The sequence below is a fragment of the Papaver somniferum genome, chromosome 6 (assembly GCF_003573695.1).
Source record: "Papaver somniferum cultivar HN1 chromosome 6, ASM357369v1, whole genome shotgun sequence".
Taxonomy (NCBI): domain Eukaryota; kingdom Viridiplantae; phylum Streptophyta; class Magnoliopsida; order Ranunculales; family Papaveraceae; genus Papaver; species Papaver somniferum.
The window spans coordinates 160,957,809-160,978,461 of record NC_039363.1 but is presented as its reverse complement, the minus strand read 5'-3'; positions in this window follow the sequence as shown (position 1 = coordinate 160,978,461).

Sequence of the window (20,653 nt, the reverse complement as noted above, 5' to 3'; positions counted from 1 at the left end):
AACAATGAAAATACAGAATATGGGATAAAATGTAGAATTAATGCACAAAAGATGAGTTAAATGCCAAGAAAAATATATAGAAATATGCACTTTTTAGCACTCATCAGTGAGATCAACTAAGGGAATCAAGTGCGCAGTATCCTTCTGGGATCAGAGGCGTAGGAAGTACAACTGTACCTTAGATCAATGGGAGACTGATTGGGGTTCAACTGCAGTCCAGTCCGAAGTTAGCTTGGTGTAGGCTAGTGTCTGTAGCGGCTTAATACAGTGTGTGTTCAATCTGGACTAGGTCCCAGGGTTTTTCTGCATTTGCGTTATCCTCGTTAACAAAATTTCTGGTGTCTGTGTTATTTCAATTTTCGCATTATATTATTTTATCTTTATAATTGAAATAATACAGGTTGTGTGTTAGATCATCAATTAGAGTAATCCAACCTTTGGTTGTTGATTGTCATTGATTGATCCTTGGATAGTCTTTGGTACCATCCAAGTTATTCCTTGCATTTGATTAGAACTCGCAGTTCCTGCTTGAGTAAATCAAATCAAGAGAGAGATATAAACTCGCTGGTATACTTTTAATTGATTGAGTATTGTTGATTATCTTAAAAGTATATTCGAGTTTGTCCATATAGATTGCTAAGAGAAATATTGGGTGGTGTTGTTAGACCCCCGCTTTTCCAATTGGTATCAGAGCATGCAAACACGTTCAAGACCTTACAAGTCTGTGTTTGTAGCGATCTGACTCTATGGAGAGAGGTGCTATCTCTATTAACGTACCACTAGTCTTCGATGGCTCTAATTACTTATGGTGGAAAATTTCTATGCGATCTTTTCTTCAAGCGCGTGATTTTAAATCATGGGTATATGTTGTTAATGGCTATGATACTCCCGTTGTGGCAGTTGGAGATGTAAACGTTCCCAAGAATATTAGTGAATACAGTCCTGCCGAGATACTTGCTGCAAAGCAAAATTCCGACGGTTTGAATGCCATCATACGTGCCATTACCCTAAATCTTCAGCACCATGTGTCAAATCGCACTAGGTCTAAATATGCTTGGGATATCTTAGAAACCGTATTTGAAGGTAACTCTAGTGAAAAGGAAGCTAGGCTTCAAAACCTTAATTCCGATTGGGAGAACCTTCGTATGGCAGATGAAGATACATTTGATGAGTTTAATCACAGAGTGTCTGAAATTATTAATGCATCTTTTGCATTGGGTAAGACTATTCCTGAAAAGGACATTGTGATGAAAATTCTCAGATCGCTGCCATCTAGATACGATTCTAAGAAGCATGCCATCGTTGAGGGAAATAACCTTGATACTCTTTCCAGAAATACTCTTGTTGGAAAGATTAAATTAATTGATCTTAATTAGAATACAGTCAGGACCTATGCGTTCAATGTTGTGACCATTACAAGTGAAACTTCTAAATTGTCATGGGCTGATGAATGTTGTTCTAATCACCTTGATCCTAATAGATCACTGATTACACAAAAGATCAAGAATCTGGTTAAGAAAAGCAAAAGAGTCGAGAGACCATCTTCTCTCTCTAATGCTTCCAATGATTCAAGTCAAGATAATGTATCTCAGAGTTCCAACGTCCTATATATTGTTGAAGTATGTGCGGAAATTTCAGTCCTCTCGGCAGAAGTTCCAAGTTACTCAAATTCTAGTTCAGAATGTGAGTCCGACACTGAGATTCTAAACTTGCTGGATAAGTATGAAGAAATTCATCAGGAAAATATTCAACTAAAAAAGTTGTTGAATAAACTCGAATCATCAATCCAGGTGAAAACTCTTGAGATCGACTGTCTTAATGATGAATTCACCAGAACTCTAAATATTGAAAGAAAAGGAGATTAATTCTCTTAAGTGTGACATGCAAAGGTTGTTAGGAAGCTCCGACAAAATTTCAGCAATGTTATTTGGTCAAAAGGCTTTTGGAAACACAAGGTTTAGGGTTCAGAAATAAGACAGTAAGCACATCTAACTGTTTTGTTCCAGCCGGTTCGGGAGCAATATATCGTGTGTGTTGTAAACAAGAGTCATCTCAATAAAGAAAATCATCTATGTTTTGAAATTTTTGTGGAAGTACAAGTTATGTCCAGAATAAGTGTTGGAGATTCAAGAGAAATAGCAAAAGAATAACCAAACTTCAAAATGACATGCAAAAGATGAATCTGACTCTGGAGAAGCAGTCAGTGACACCTGGATGCAAGAAGAATTCCAAATGAATCAAAGCCAGACGAGGTAAGTCTTTTTACTCAACGAACCTTGAAATGTCACCTTCTGACACGAGATGTAAAGATTCCATTCACTCCATTACTATCGAAACCATAGTAATGAACTGTAACCTTATTTTGGACTTGAAAATAGGATTACATCTTAAAAGGCGAGGGTACCCAAATATACCTCAAGCTAAAAATTTTCCTACCTATAAGTCCTTTCTCCGAAAGTAATTGTCTATGGACTGAGTCGAGACAAAACAACTAATCGGTTCACACTTCGTGTGATCGTCTATGGATACGAGATCGAGACAATACAACAAGGAAGTATGTTTACTTGATACAAAGGTTCAGACTTAACCAAACACAATATGATTTCTTATCAAGTAAATAGGAATTAAAGTTTGTGTAATTTACTTTAATTATAATAAAACAATTATAATGCGAAAAATAAAAGTAAATGACACAACAAGATTTTGTTGACGAGGAAAACTGCAAATGCAGAAAAACCCCGGGACCTAGTCCAGAATTGAATACTCTCAGGATTAAGCCGCTACACAAAATTACACTAACTTCGTATAGTTGAGACCAAGTAACTAACCCTATAGTTCACCTAGTTTCGTCTGTATTCCCATGCCTCCAACTTATAAATAAGTCACGTACTTGGATCAATCCCTTTGGTTCTTATTCCAAACATTAAAGGAACAAGAAATCTGTTTGGTATAACCTCTATTCAACCAAGTGATGTGAGTCGGACAAAGGATCTTCCGTTTATCTCAACATAAACTCCTTCGTCAGGTCTAGATCTATCTTATGTTCAATCACCCAAAGGTAATCGATTAAGATTAAGCCAACAACACCTTTAATCCTTAGAACCGTGTTAATGCCGATCTACTCAATTAATCAATCTAATCTACCACAAGGATAAACCGATTATTATCTGGATCCGCTTTTACCGAAACAAGTATTGTGTAAACCAAAGATTGTAAAACCCAAGTCATATCTTTAATATCTTCTTTGTCTTCAAATATTCTCAAATCTTCAATAAAAACCTGCACACAATCACTTGAATCTCTTGTGATAAATCACACACAGAACGAAGTCTGTTAACAATGGATTATCACAAGATCGTCTTTAGAACTAACAACAGTCTAAAGATCCCTGTCGAAACTCTGAACTAGTTTGAGTGAATCTTATATTAGAAGAGAAGATTCTCAAGAATAAACAAAATAGGTGCAATCAGATTTCAACTACCGTTAGTCAATCAAATCAATCGAAAACAAAGATAAACCGCAATTATCTAGTTTCCCACCAACAGGTCGCGCTAGAGATTCTCAATCCCAAAGAATACTTTAAACTGAGCGGACGTAATGGATTTCACCTAATTAGATTACTCTCCTCTCCGATAGGTGGCTATACCAGTAACAACAACAAAAGAGTAAATCTGTTGTTACGAAGGATTAGTTTGCTAGAAAGGAAAACTTCGTGTATTTATAAACAAGGAAGTTTGGACACCAAGGAATTTCCAAAACCGAAAATATTCTCAGGATATTCATTAAAGCACAAATTCGGTTTCCATAATTCCTGGAAATGCTCTGTCCAAAAATAATGATCGAAATCTCTCGGAAAATCTAATTAGTAAATGCACATTACTAATTATGTAATTTCTCTACAAAATGAAATTAATAACTTTAATTAAAAGATTCTTAACTTACTTATGTTTCGATCCTGGAATTATCTTCCCTTAGCCGTTAAGGAATATCTTTGAACAATTATAGAAATAAACATTCACAGCACATGTTCAAAGTTTGTCGACATCTTTACTTTGTAAGTTCTCTTTCACACTTACAACCTCGAAACCAATTTGCCACACTTCCAAACAAGTTTAGAATTGGTTCATTTGACTTTCAGAATCTATGTGATTGATCAAACCAACATTCAATCACAGTCATGGGTTTAACAGTTTTACCACAACAAGTTTCGGTTCTACCTCCATGTGAGTACTACACATAGTCACACTAGCTTCCCAAAGATTTGGTTGCCTAGGTACTAGGATCTATTCCCCATATATATATATGGTATTTAACTTATATGTGTTACACATGTCCATAGGATCGGTACCCCTTTCTGCTATAAACCTTGTTGAACCCCATACAAGGATCGGTTCCCCTTAATGTACTGCACCCCTTACAAGGATCGGTTCCCTTTCCCTTACAAGGATCGGTTACCTTTCCCTTACTAGGATCGGTTCCCTTTCCCCAAGGTCAGACATAATCCGATAATACCACATGTGATTACTTAAGATTGGTTTTACTAATAAAAGTTATACCAATACATAAGTCAGGACTTTGTGAATAGTTCTACCAAGAACACAACAAGTTGTGAGCGGTTATATTCTATCACACATATTGGTTGTTCATAAAATATGCAATGAATAACAAAACCAATAACTCCTGGAAATTTCCTTTTCGGTTCACAAACAAGTTTATGAACTTACTTCCTTAGAACACATGTAAACATTGTTCCCTAGGATGAAATCCTCATCTCATACCCATACATAATCACAATAGCATTCAAATGATTATGGCGATGTCTTATCTACAAAGTTTAATGGTTAAGCAATAAACCTCATATTGTATTCCTTAATATTATGTCTATCTAGAGTTCATATATGCTTCGCATTTATGTTTTCAATATGCACGACTTGAAAGATACGTTAGGGAATGAAACAGTTCAAGTCAAATATCACTAACCTCAAGTGGAAGGATGATTGTTGTCGTTGTAGCTCCTTGCGTCTTCACATCTTCAAGACTTCGCAATACTTGTAATGTCTCATATCCTAATACTTTCAAGCTAACCTATACGAAGTTTAACTCTAGTACATAATCAAGTGACTCTTAACATGAGTCTTGATTCACTAAAATATGACAACCAAACTTGAAATACCAACGCTTGGTGGGTTCAACCGAGCAATGCTCTAACAATCTCCCCCTTTGTCAATTTTAGTGACAAAACTCTTACATCATATGGATAAACAAATTACAAGAATTCATTACACTCCGCTTGATTCCCGATTCAACATCACAATAAAACTGCTTACATTGAATCCTTGAAAATGCCGTCGTTGACATTATAATAACAAAGCAAATACCCCCCTAAGCAAGATAGGTAGAAATTTAATCCGCACGTCTTTGTTATACCAATCTATATGACATGTTACTCCCCCTTAGTCTGTGCTTTCACTCTTTCGTTAGATAAAACATTCAAGTACCAATGTTCTTTTCCCAGCACCACCTGTTTACTCCATATATTTCTCCCCCTTTTTGTCACAAAAATGACAAAGAAACGAAAAAATTAAAGGACAACACGAAAAGAATCTTACAAATCTCAGAATAGACTTGCAAACCAGTAGAGTTAGGCACGATGGTTCCACACATCATGTTATGATAACCAATATCAAAACCGAAACTACAAGTAGTCTTATTTTGATATGTTACCAAGGAAACAATTTTTACCATTTACTTTAGCAAACCAAAAATAACTAATCACATTAGTCCCTTTGCTAAACCGATTGTTCAAAAACAACCGCTTAATTCGATAAGACCAAAATAAATATAAACTCCATTTTTCTCATCAGGTTCTAATTATCCATAAACTTAGACCTTTCAATTTTAAGCAAGCCAAACACTAGGTTAGTTAACTAGCATTTCCTTGTTTAGGCATTCGATTAGACTTGAATAACCGAAACCTCACTTTGACAAGACAAACTAAGATCAGAATTAACTTAGTTTCTTATCCGGAATCGAATTGGACTAAACAACTCATCCCGTACACATATTATTTCGTTAAGCCATAAATAATTCATACAAACCAAAATAAATCAACTTGTATAATTATTCACCTCAACCGGAAGCAATTGAAACAACATAGACATTAAAAGCACCACAATTGCACCGTAATTTTGTAATCCTAAACAATTGATACCATACAAAAGCAAGATAACAATAGTTTTTCTTAACCGGAACAAATTGAATCACACAAATCAATTGTACCGAAATTTTGTAAGCCTAAACGATTGATACCACACAATGAAGCAAGATAACAATAGTTTTTCTTAACAAGAACCAATTGAAACACACATCCACACACACATCATGGAAAAAATATCAATTGAACCTAAATTTTGTTAAGCAAAAGCAACAAATATATATAATATAAAATCATACTTTTCTTAAACAGGAAAACAATTAACTAACAAGATTGTTACCTCAAATTTCGCATCCACTTCTCCAATATGATAGCATCTTCGTCCAGGGAGAATTGATATTGAAATATCACCACGTTGTCATCCTTATGCATAAACAAAATAACAACACACATCAACCTTTACCAGAGAAAGGTTGAAAACCAGTTTTAACAATTGCAAGCAAAAGTTGAAAACCGTCGAAACATATATGCTTTTGTGCTAAACCAAAACCGATTCAACATATTGTGACTTTTTCACATACTGTTTCTATTGGAACCCCTCATGATCCTTTGATAAAGCCTACCTACTAGGGATAGAACTTAATCCCGCTAAATCAAAAAGTCACCAAACCATAGGGTTCACAATATATGAGATCGAATATTAAGGTAGTAAAACCGAAATCAAACATCCCATAAACATACATAGCAATAAGACAAAAACAATTAAGCACAAGCTATGTAAATCGAAAACTATCACAAGAAAAATTACTAATCAAATAATTTTATTCATAATAGTTTTATTCATAATAGACCAGTACAATCAATGAAAGAAATTATAAATTGATGTCTATTATACTGGATTAAGTAATACAACAAATGACTTAATCTCTAATGACCTTCTGACAAGAGTTTTTCAAAGGTCATCCTCAATTTCCTCAAATTTTTCAGGATCTTCATCAACAACATCTCGACTGATATCTCGGAATCTGCACACAGTACCTTGGTTATGTTCGCAGGCTAAAGCATTAACCTTCCGGTTAATATTTCTTTCATACTCCCTATTACCGATTCCAAGTTTAATCAATTTTCTTTGGTTACGGATAACAGTTCTTAGTAATGCTGCCTGTCTGTGATGAGTTTCGATGGTACTGAGGAGGACTTGTCTAAGATTGATAATATCAACCTTAGCATCCAAACTGTTTTGGACAAGGAGATGAGTCATATCATCTTTTTCATTATCGATGTTTTCACAACCATATTTCTTGAAGGTGTTATCAAGATATAATTTTTCCTTAGAAGTCATTCCACTCAAGGCTTTCAGAGTTGTGCTTGAGATCTGGTTTGAGCGTTCATTCTTTTGTATAAGTTCTCTGACACTTTGAGTACTAATACAAGGAATACCTTTAACACATTCCTAACTTAGATATCAGCCTTAAATAAATAATTCTGACAAGATTTGAAAAAGATTTTCGCATCTAATGTGTTATATCAACATAATTTATTTTAAGGAGATTATCTCCAAAAATCGGTATCAATAGATACTAGCTTATCCTTTTTACACAAGTTATTGTAAGACAACCTTTCTACCAAACAGATGATTCATACCTTTAAGGTAGATTTTATAATCTCTCTATGTTGAATAAGAGATATTAGTTGGATACCATCTGCCGAGGTATGTGTGCTTCCTTACATCCGAGGATTGGGCAAGGTAAGGATGCACACTCCAATGCGTTTAAGCACTGGGATGAGGATAATCCTCATCATACACTTCAGGAGGAGATCTTTCTCCCTTTTGAACATAATCATGTTCTCCTTTGTGGGTTCTGAACCCATCCTTTTTGTTAAGGGAATTGTGAGATACAATAGCCTTAATTACATTTTGCACCCAGGATGGTATGTTCCTTGAACTTGAACCCGTTTTGTCTAGATCTTCCAGTCGACAGTTTGCAAACGTCTCTTGTTCAAGACGTTATATATGTCCTCTTAAGGTTTTTATTCCTTGTTGGAAATGTTTTTCTAAACACTTGTTCATATATACCTCTTGGCATGTTACTGTAAGAAGATTCTCAATAAGGGCCTCATTCCTTATCTATGAGTGTTCCAGCGAATGAGTAAGGTTTTCACACTCTATAGTCTGCTGACGAACTTCATTGCATAAAGCCAATTTCTGTTCCTCATAATCTATCAGATTATTTTGAAGACTAAGTGTTTCTCGCTTTCCTTCACATATTCTTACATTAATTTGAACAATAAGTTCTAGGACATCATCTAGACTGTCAATGGATTTACCCTTTTCTGAATTTTTTTCAATATGTTTGAAAAAGTTTTCCATCATTTTAGAAAATTCAGAACTCGGGAAAACGAGTGAATCGAATCCCTTTTCAGAAGATTTCTCACAAGGAATTGAAGACGAGTCCAAACCATGTTTCTTGAGTTTCGAACTCACCCCTTTTTGATCAGGAACCTGATTCGTAATCAAATTATTAGTCACAGACTTTTTCTTTGATTTTCGAAAAGACTTTCGAGACCAATTTCCATTGGTTTTCCTTGATATCTTGTTCTCATTATCTTGACTTACGTTAACTGAATCACTCATTAGATTCATTCTTATAGGTTGGATCGCACCAAACACTGATTGTTAGATTTTTTCGTGTTTTCCTGCTTTATACCAATTGAAAAGGCGAGGGTACTCAAATATACCTCAAGCTAAAACTTTTCCTACCTATAAGTCCTTACTCCAAAAGTGATGTCTATGGACTGAGTCGAGACAATACAACTAATCGGTTCAGACTTCGTATGATCGTCTATAGATACGAGATCGAGACAATACAACAACGAAGTATGTTTACTTGATACAAAGGTTCATACTTAACCAAATACAATAGAATTGCTTATCAAGTATAGGAATTAACGTTTGTGTAATCTACTTTAATTATAATAAAATAATTATAATGCGGAAAATAAAAGTAAATGACACAGCAAGATTTTGTTGACGAGGAAAACTGCAAATGCAGAAAAACCCCGGGACCTAGTCCAGAATTGAATACTCTCAGGATTAAGCCGATACACAAAATTACGCTAACTTCGTATAGTTGAGACTAAGTAAATAACCCTATAGTTCACCTAGTTCCTTATGTATTCCCACGCCTCCAACTTATAAATAAGTCACGTACTTAGATGAATCCCTTTGGTTCGTATTCCAAACAGTAAAGGAACAGGAAATCTGTTTGGTATGAACTCTATTCAACCAAGTGATATCAGTCGGACAAAGGCTCTTCCGTTTATCTCAACATAAACTCCTTCGTCAAGTCTAGATCTATCTTATGTTCAATCACTCAAAGGTAATCGATTAAGATTAAGCCAATAACACCTTTAATCCGAAGAACTGTGTTGATGAGGATCTACTCAATTAATCAATCCAATCTACCACAAGGATAAACCGATTATTAATTGGATCCCCTTTTACCGAAACAAGTATTGTGCACACCAAAGATTGTAAAACCCAAGTCATATCTTTAATATCTTCTTTGTCTTCAAATATTCTTAAATCTTCAATAAAAACCTGCACACAATCACTTGAATCTCTTATGATCAATCACGCACATAACGGAGTATGTTAACAATGGATTATCACAAGATCGTCTTTAGAACTAACAACAGTCTAAAGATCCCTGTCGAAACTCTGAACTAGTTTGAGTGAATCTTATATCAGAAGATAAGATTCTCAAGAATAAACAAACTAGGTGCAATCAGATTTCAACAACCGTTAGTCAATCAAATCAATCGAAAACAAAGATAAACCGCAATTATCTAGTTTCCCACCAACGGGTCGTGCTAGAGCTTCTCAATCCCAAAGAAGATTTTAAACTGAGCGCCGTAAGATATTTCACCTAATTAGATTACTCTCCTCTCCAATAGGCGGCTACACCAGTAACAACAACAAAAGAGTAAATCTGTTGTTACGAAGGATTAGTTTGATAGACAAGGAAGTTTGGACACCAAGGAATTTCCAAAACCGAAAATATTATCAAGATATTCATTAAAGCACAAATTCAGTTTCCATAATTCCTGGAAATGCTCTGTCCAAAAATAACGATCGAAATCTCTCGGAAAATCTAATTAGTAAATGCACATTACTAATTCTATAATTTCCCTACAAAATGAAATTAATAACCTTAATTAAAAGATTCTTAACTTAAATATGTTTCGATCCTGGGATTCTCTTCCCTTAGCCGTTAAGGAATATCTTTGAATAATTATAGAAATAAACGTTCACAGCACGTGTTCAAAGTTTGTCGACATCTTTACTTTGTAAGTTCTCTTTCACACTTACAACCTTGAAACCGATTTGCCACACTTCCAAATAAGTTTAGAATTGGTTAATCTGACTTTCAAGAACTATGTGATTGATCAAACCAACATTCAATCACAATCATGGGTTTAACGGTTCTACCAAAACAAGTTTCGGTTCTACCTCCATGTGAGTACTACGCATAGTCACACTAGCTTCCTAAAGAGTTCGTTCACTAGGTACTAGGATTGGTTCCCCACATATATATGGTATCTAACTTATATGTGTTGCACATGTCCATAGGATCGGTTCCCCTTTCTGCTATAAACCTTGTTGCACTCCATACAAGGATCGGTTCCCCTTGATGTACAACACTCCTTACAAGGATTAGTTCCCTTTCCCTTACTAGGATCGGTTCCCGTCTCTTACTAGGATCGGTTCCCTTTCCCAAGGTCAGACATAATCCGATCATACCACATGTGATTACTTAAGATTGGTTTTACTAATAAAAGTTATACCAATACATAAGTCAGGACTTTGTGAATAGTTCTACCAAGAACACAACAAGTTGTGAGCGGTTATACTCTATCACACATATTGGTTGTTCATAAAATATGCAATGAATAACAAAACTAATAACTCCTGGAAATTTCCTTTTCGGTTCACAAACAAGTTTATGAACTTACTTCCTTAGAACACATGTAAACATTGTTCCCTAGGATGAAATCCTCACCTCATACCCCTACATAATCACAATAGCATTCAAATGATTATGGCGATGTCTTATCTACCAAGTTTAATGGTTAAACAGTAAACCTCGTATTGTATACCTTAATACTATGTCTATTTAGAGTTCATATATGCTTCGCATTTATGTTTTCATTATGCACGACTTGAAAGATACGTTAGGGAATGAAACAGTTCAAGTCAAATATCACTAACCTCAAGTGGAAGGATGATTGTTGTCGTTGTAGCTCCTTGCGTCTTCACATCTTCAAGACTTCGCAATACTTGTAATGTCTCATATCCTAATACTTTCAAGATAACCTATACGAAGTTTAACTCTAGTACATAATCAAGCGACTCTTAACATGAGTTTTGATTCACTAAAATATGACAACCAAACTTGAAATACCAACGCTTGGTGGGTTCAACCGAGCAATGCTCTAACAACATTAAGGTTGTTACCAAGGTAACTTGTGAGTCAACATGGTGTACATGTTTAGGTACGGTTCATAAACCTAAATGAGGGTACATTTCATTTGTGTGTAAAAAGCTAAGTTCGATCTAACGGTTGAAAGATATTATCTTGGTTGAATCAGGTTTTCCATATAACGGTGAATAATGAATGCTTTGTTACCAAGGTAACTTAGATTGCAAACCCTGATTTGAAAACTATATAAAAGAGAACTCTAGGAACTGGGAAATCTAATCCCCGCACCTCCTGTGTGTTACTAGTTGTATAAGCTAGAGTCGACTCTCCTTTAACTTTAGGTTTTCCTAAACGTTGTAGGTTAACGACTTGAAAGAATTCATTGGGATTGTGAAGCCATACCAAACTATTTCTCTTGTAGTTGCGTGTTCAGCTCTTTCCCGATTCTATCGTTTGATTACTATCTTCTCTAAGATTTGCACGAGATTAATTTCTCTGATAGGCAAGATAAAACGTGATCACAAACATCTTCGTCTCATCGTTTGTGATTCCACAATATCTAGTTTCGCCATCATACAATTTAGATTATTGTGAGGTGATTGATAATACTTGGTTATTCTTCGGGAATATAAGTCCGTTTTATCAATTGGTTCCTGTTCACCTTGATTTATTAAAAGACGGAACAAAAACTCTTGGGTATTTCTGTGAGAGACAGATTTATTCAATCCAATAGACTTTTCTGTGTGAGACAGATTTGTTTATCAAGTCTTCAACTTTGGGTCGTAGAAACTCTTAGTTGTGGGTGAGATCAGTTAAGGGAATCAAGTGCGTAGTATCCTGCTGGGATCAGAGACGTAAAGAGCACAACTGTACCTTGAATCAGTGTGAGATTGATTAGGGTTCAACTACAGTCCAGTCTGAAGTTAATTGGTGGTAGGCTAGTGTCTGTAGCGGCTTAATACAGTGTGGTGTTCAAACTTTACTAGGTCCCGGGGGTTTTCTGCATTTGTGGCTTCCTCGTTAACAAAATTCTGGTGTCTGTGTTATTTATTTTCCGCATTATATTGTTATATAATTGAAATATCACAGGTTATGTGTTGTATCGATAAATTAGGAAATCCAAACTTTGGTTGTTGGTTAAGATTGATTGATCCTTGAACATTGGTCTTTGGTACAGTTCAAGTTTACTCCTCTTATATTCAATAGGGCTCGCAGATTTCTATTTGTTGATTGCAGATTGAATTAAGAGTTAGAGATATTAAACTCTTTGATATACTTTTATCTAAATTGAGTCTGACTGTCTAGTTGATTATCTAGAATTTATATTGGAGTAAGTCCTCTCATATTGCCAAACGAATTGTTAGGTATGGTTGTTAGACCCCCGCATTTTCAAAATGCACCACATGTTCCTCAAAGGACTTGTTGTAGATAAGGATGTCATCAAAAACACCGAAAGAAACTTCTTGAGGAAGGGTTGAAACACCTTATTCATTAGTGCTTGGAATGTAGCAGGTACATTTGTAAGACCAAATGGCATCACCTTGAACTCATAATGTCCATGATAAGTTCTAAAAGCATTTTTGTAGATATCTTGCAGGTGCATTCTAATCTGATAATAACCTGCTTTAAGGTCCAACTTACTGAATATGACAGCTCCATTTAATTCATCGAGCAACTCTTCAATGATAGGAATGGGAAACTTGTCTTTAATAGTCATATCATTAAGTTTCTTGTAATCTACACAGAATCTCCATGAGCCATCCCTTTTCTTGACCATTAATATGGGTACATCAAATGGACTGGTACTGTCTTGGATAAGGCCAGCATCTAATATTTCTTGAACCAATTGTTCCATCATTCCCTTCTGGATGTAAGGATATCTGTAAGGTCTTTGAGAAGTAGGTATCGAGTTAGGTTTTAAAGGGATTTACTGGTCAATATCTCTGGGAGGAGGAAGGGTGGATGGTGTATCAAAAACATCATCATAGTTATGTAGAAGAGAGGTAATCTCTGGAGGTGTAGGAGAAAGGGGAGCAGCTGAAATAAAGAAAAATTGTCCAATAATGGTAGGTGTGTTGTTTTTAATAAATTTGAAAAAGGAGTCACCACTGAGCAAGTTGCAAAAAGGTTTAGCAGAGTGCCCATGCAATGTAATCTGTTGACCCTGATGCTGAAAAGAGACCTTAAGATCAGCCAAATGAAAACTACATCACCCAAATTTTTGATCCAGTCCACCCCCAATACCATGTCACACCCTCCTAAAGTAAGAACTCTCAAATCACTAGAAAATTTATAGCCCTGCATTGACCATTTTAAGGCCTGACAAACACCATGGTTGATAGTAGTGTTACCATTTCTAACTGTAACTAGCATTTGACCAGTTGGAGCTATGCGTAATTGTAATTTTTCAGCTAATGATGCATCCACAAAGCTATAAGTACTAGCATTATCAATCAATACAAAGATATCTTGTTTCATGAGTTTACCTGGTACTCTAATGATGCTTTGAGTAACAAGTCATGTCAATGCATGAAGAGATATTTCTGTGGTTGTATCTACAGAAGTAGTTGGAGAGGCTGCCTCTTCCTATGAATCTTCAATAGGTGGGGAAGAAGTATCTTCATCAGAAGCCACTAGCATGAATAGCTGTTGAGATTTACAACGATGACCTGGTTTATAGAAAAACATCACAATTATAACACAAACCTTTGTTTCTTCTGGATTGCATCTGAGCAGGTGTAAGTCGTTTAATAGGTGGTAATATTGGCTCAGGTTTAGTTGGTGTAAGAGGGTGAGTATGATAGGTTTATCAGAAGAAAATGAGGGCTTAGGCTAATAAGTGGTGGTAATGAAGGTTTGTATCTTGAAGGTGGAGAGAATGAACTAGTAGAAGGTTGAAACTATCTGGGAAAAGTTTTATAACTCTTGGACTGGGAGTAAACTGAAGCTCGCTGTAATCGAGCCATATAAAAAGCTTCAGAATCAGAACTGGGTTTAAACATTTGGACAGGATTACGGATTTCGTCCTTCAACCCACTAATAAAACTTATTGTGAAATAATTTTCAAACAGATTTTGATTCTTAGCCTTCATTAAGGCTTTTAATGATTCATACCGTTCATATTATTCTTCCACAGTAGTTGTCTAAAACAATTTGTTAATACTGCCAACATAAATATCATAAGCCACATCCCCAAAGCGAAAACAAACATCAGAAACAAGTGTAGTCCAATCAATAAACAATTTACCCTCATGATAATCTAAGAACCAAGCATCAGCCTTATCATCTAGATGGATAGAAGCTATATCAACCCTCTTAGAATAATCAATGGAATTCAAGTAAAAACAACGCTCACATTTACGAATCCAAGCTCGAGGGTTAGAGCCATCAAAACGGGGAAAATCAATCTTATGTCGAAGATGAAAGTTACCTGAAGTTATCAATAACCCAGAAGGTTGACCAGATTCACTACCTGAAGGAATATTATGAGATTCACCACTTGGATATGGCGGAACCAAAACCCCAAGTTGTTTATAGATGGTAGCAAATTGAAAACTCAAAGTTGCTTCAATCGAAGTCATCTTAAGTTTGATGTTTGTGACATCTTTTTGTAGAACTGATAAACGTTCTCCATCAAGCTTTTGCTGATGAGCAACGTCCTTTACTGTAGGTGCTTTCTCACCCCTTGTCATGAATCAACAACACATGATCGAAATAATCTGATACAAATATTATGAATCAATCAGTTGGTTTGAATCAACACATAACGGTAACCTACTCTTCCAAAGGAATGAGCCTGAATTTGATTAATTTCTTTCTTCTTACCAGTTTCAAAAAATGATTAAAAATAAATACATCAATTACTCCTATCGTCACTCAGACCCACCCAACAACCGTTAGATCTCTTCTACCTACTAATCATGTGACTAAGAAAGCAAGACTAAAGCAACCCAAGGAAATGAGGACACGTACAACACATAATTAACCAATTCAGCTAACAAACGTGTGACTATTCAGCTCACTCAGAAGTTGGCCAATAGTCATAAGGCTGACTCACTAATAGGCATATGACATAATCTTGTGCATGCTTGACACGGATAAATCTCTTGCAGGCATGTAAAATTGGTTGGGGATTTTCTTCTTAACTGCATCAAAATAAATAACTGCCATAGAATGCATAGAAGGGGGGAGGGGGGCATTATCGTAGACACAGAAGGTAATCGACATACCTGGATAAAGTTCCGAAGAGCCAACTGATAGGCAGAACCTTTGTCTGTTGGGAATAAGTTACCAGGTATCACCTTTTGCACTGAAGCTGTCTGACTCTGAGAGGAAAGAAAACAGTAGGTACGAGTGTCGCCATAGTATAAATACCAAGACCACCATCTTTGATAGGTAAGGTAGCTAATCTCTGCTGCAATGGCCCAAATACCGCACCATCTCCAGTAACTAAGAGTCTCAAATACTTGAACAAATGGTCATCAAAAAGATCAGTAGCTTGCTGAAGAGCTGCCTATTAGTAGTACGCATTGCAAAATATATTCTGGACACACCATGTAATTGCGAAGTAATAACATCTCGCTTTGAGGGTCCTTGAGTTTCTTGATGGCAGACATTAGTTGAACGGTCTTGTTCACCCTGCTCAACATCATATCACTAATAAAATTCAGATTCAAACTCACTGGTCCCCCCCAAAAGTTTAACGCCATTAGTAGGTCTACCAATATCAAGAAGGAATACACCTTCATTAGTGATTCTAGGATCAATTAGAAGGCCAAATGACCTCTGTTTTCTTTATATTGAGATGTAAACCCCTACTTGGTCCTTCAGTTTCTATTATGCTCAAATCCTTGGCCACTTCAAGTGTATCATCGATAATTGTACCATCTTCAAGATACCAGGCGTGCAAATCAAGCTTGCAATGGGACACAATGGACTTCACAAGGGGGTGAAGTGTCAAAACAAACAATAGAGGACCGAGAGGATAACCTTGTTGGACACCGAGTGCAAAAGTCAAAATATATTGGTCGTAATAGAGTCTAGCAGGCATTATGTAGCAAAATTCTACCCAGCGAGAAATACCTGGACAATAAAGTCGAACCTCCTTGATGAGATGAGATCTGCACTCCATGTTGAACGTATTAGAGAAGTTAATAAGCAACATTGAAACCTTGTCCGAGTACCCTTTCAACTCCAATAGGCCATTTACAGCATGTAAAATGCTTCCCCGTCCCCCCCTCCGCTGGCATTCCAACACCATATTGGTGGTCTGATAAGACCATGTGCAAAGCCTACATGTGCATATTTAGTGGATTTTGAGGGCAAAGTCTCATTTAAGTAGGGTGGAATGATAAGACCATGTCAACATTTTTGATCTGGTACGTCGCTTAAGCATATTTGGCCTACTTGACCAATTATATGGGTCAAGCCTCTCAAAATTGTGGAAGCCACCTTGGCTAGCCATTGCGGAACTTCACAAGACATGATTTATATGGATGATTTTAGTATTTAATTATTTAAAATATTATGAGTTTTTAATTAGAAAAATTATGTATTTTATTTAAATTAGAATTTGTTATAGGAATTTTTTCCTATTTTCCAAGTAATGTAGCCTATAAATAGGCCTTATCTGTTTATTAATAAGAACAAGAAAATTATTAAACAAATTGCTACCCATTGTGATGATTGGTGATAGGGTAGCGGAAGCTGGGATATGAGCGAACTTGCTCTGATACCAATTTAGAAGTAACTATTTGTTTCTTATTCAATGGCCAGCAGATTCAAGCTCAAAAGGTCATGATTCAAAGAAATCAATAAATAGAGGGTAGCAATTTTCTTGTTCTTATTAATAAATTGATAAGGCCTATTTATAGGCTACATTACTTGGAAATTAAGAAAATATTCCTGTAACAAATTCTAATTTAAATAAAATACGTAATTTTTCTAATTAAAAACTCATAATATATTAAATAATTAAACACTAAAATTATCCATATAAATCATGTTTTGTGAAGTTCCGCAATGGCTAGCCAAGGTGGCTTCCATAATTTTGAGAGTCTTGACCCATATAATTGACCAAGTAGGCAAAACATGCTTAAGCGACGTACCGGCTCGACAACATTGACATGGTCTTATCATGGTACCATAAATAAGATGTTATGTCCTTGCCGATGGAGAAAACAACCACCTTAGAGACTAATCTACGCCAAACCGTACCAATTGCAGTAGGTTTAAGTATGCTGCCAGGTTTAAGTAACGGGGTTAGAGGTGCATTGGTTACGAACTCGCCTAAACCGTTGGGGCATTTGCATACCAATCAAAGATTGAAAACCCCTATAATTGAAGAAAGTAAGTCGTCTGCAACTGATGCTGATGCCCACACAACATATCGATTAAATGATGTGTATGTAAACCATCTCGGCTGCACGATGTGCCTTTTGGAAATCTCTTGATAGCGCTAACAACTGTCCGGGAATCCATAGTAACAGGGTCAACAACGACGGGTTCACATGGAATGACAGGTAGAGGTGCAACCTGGTGCTTAAGTTGTAGTTCAGAGTAAGTACTTTCCTTACAGGGGCAATACCATTTGAAGATAGTACCCGTATCGCAGTTGTATAGTGACCACAACTCATTTTCTTCCGGAATGCATTCATATTAGCCAATTCCCGTATCTTTTACCTGCTTCTTACTCCCCTTTTGACCGGGAAGTTGCATCAATTTTTTATCAAAATGAACCAACCATTAGTCTCCTTCCAAACCGATAAAGCATGGTTAATAGCAACGACTTGAAGCCATTTCTTGTTACTGGATCTTTCTTCAGCCGAACACTTTGTTCTATATAAGGTCAGGGTGCGCACATTTAATTGTTACCACCACTGGGATGAAGTAGAGTGATTGATTTACTAAAAATAATGGGACCAAACCAATCATACCAAACAAAAAAAATAAAAAAAAAATTCTCTAGTTAAACGAAATAATCAAAATAAAAAAAAAAAAGTGTATAAAATTTTATCTAGTTAAAAAAATTTAATAAAGAAAAAACAATTTTTTTATTATTAGTGTTCAATAAAATCGACAATTGGCTCCCTTGTATATGCCAACTGAGTTGATCTAGAATTAGGATTGTTGACCACTGGTTCCCTTGTATATGCCAGTTGCTTTGATATTAATTCAGACCAGTATTGCATTCCGTTAGGATAAGTTCATCTTGGAAGTGGCCTTCAAACAGATATGGGAAACACCATTCACAAAAGTCGACATAAAAAAAAAAACATCTTTTTTCTCTCTATATATTCTTAATATATCCATGTAATTTGTTTGATTCTGAATTCGAATGCGACTATTTGAATAGAGCTCTGTGACTTATATATGGGTTGGATTTGCATCATGGTATGTTCTCCTATAGTCAATGAGAGTATGCCAACCAAGGAGATTCTTTAACGTCGTTTCAAGGTTCTGCTTAAGTAGCTAGGATCTCGAGTAAAGGTTTTGTGGGTATATCTCTGGTAAACCCTCCCGATGCTATAACTCGGCAACTAGGGCCATCTAGGGGTTTAAAGGCTCGTTGCACACACTAAGTGCAATCGTGATACCTACAACAGTGAATTAGGATTTTTATATTTATTATTAGATTTTCTCGAGGGCTATCAAATAATAAGTTTGGAGGTATTCCATAAACACATTTTTGTGTCCGATTTATCTCAATTCTATATATTGTTAAGTGCTCATTTATGTACTTACAATGTTATTTTTATGTCTTTGTAGATATTTTTGGAGAAATCAGCTTTTGCGGAAAAATTGGCTGGAAAAGTGGTGTTTGCATCCCCGGAGAAAATTACTAAAGGCACCCGAAGGAGTTGATAACGGTGCCAAGGAAAATTATTATTTACGCCCAATATTACTATTTGCACCCACTAGAGCATGTACTAAAGGACTCCCACTTCGGATAAGGGACACCTAATTGTTAAGGGGAACCCACCTGTTATTCGCACCCCACCAGTGGTTAGGGGCACTTCATCTTCAACAATTTAAAATCTGGATTTTTGGCGGGAAATTTTGGAAGCAGCGAACCAGATTAGGGTTGATTTTGGAGCGACTTCTAGGGAGATTCAATTGCTGGAATATGTTGGATCGGACTCTAATTAACTAAACATGCCTGATATGTGTGATCGGTTCGGCTAGATTGGGCTATATTATTGATTTGAAGCAAAACAGAGAGATAGATATTCATGGGAATTTCAGGCGAAACTGAGAGGAGTTTAGTCGGACAAAACTGTTGGATTGGACTGGGATTGGCTTATCACGATCAAACATGCCAGGTACAGGAACCGAAGAAAAGGGAGTATGCTGCACACAAGCAGACATAAAATTATCCTAGGTTTTCAAGTTATTTCTCGAGTTATCTAACTTATTTTTGATAGTTGCGTGAGCCACAGAAGAACAACAGAGATGTATGCCATGTATTCCACGAGTTTGAATGAAGTTGGACAGCTATAAGACACGTGAAGAAGTTAAACCGGGATTTTTTTTCCCATGTTGCTGCAAATAAAGAAAGGGAATTATTCGGAGTTATGAGGGACATTTAAGGTGTTTGTAATATATATAAAGGTTGCTAGATACACAGAAGGGATCACCGAGAGTTTGCAGAGGTTAGAGAGGGTTAGAAATCGAAGAATCAAGGTTGCAGGAATATTGCTTCTGCTGCTGCACGAAGAACATAAGTGTCGTTCTTCTATATTGAAAACGACAATTTTCTGTAACAGTTTAAATTCAAATTTGCAACACCTAATTCAAATCTGCAACGTTTGTTAAGGTTTTTTTTTGTAACAGTGGGTTCTGAAACACTTATATCTGTTGCGAATTCACTGCTTTATAACTTTATCTTCTTTTAATCAACTTTTGAGCTATAAACATGTATTTTGAGCGAGTGATTAATATGAGGAGTTAAAACCCTTTGCTGAGGCGACGAGAGAAGGTATTTTTTCCAACAATTATGTGGTAATATCTATTAAAT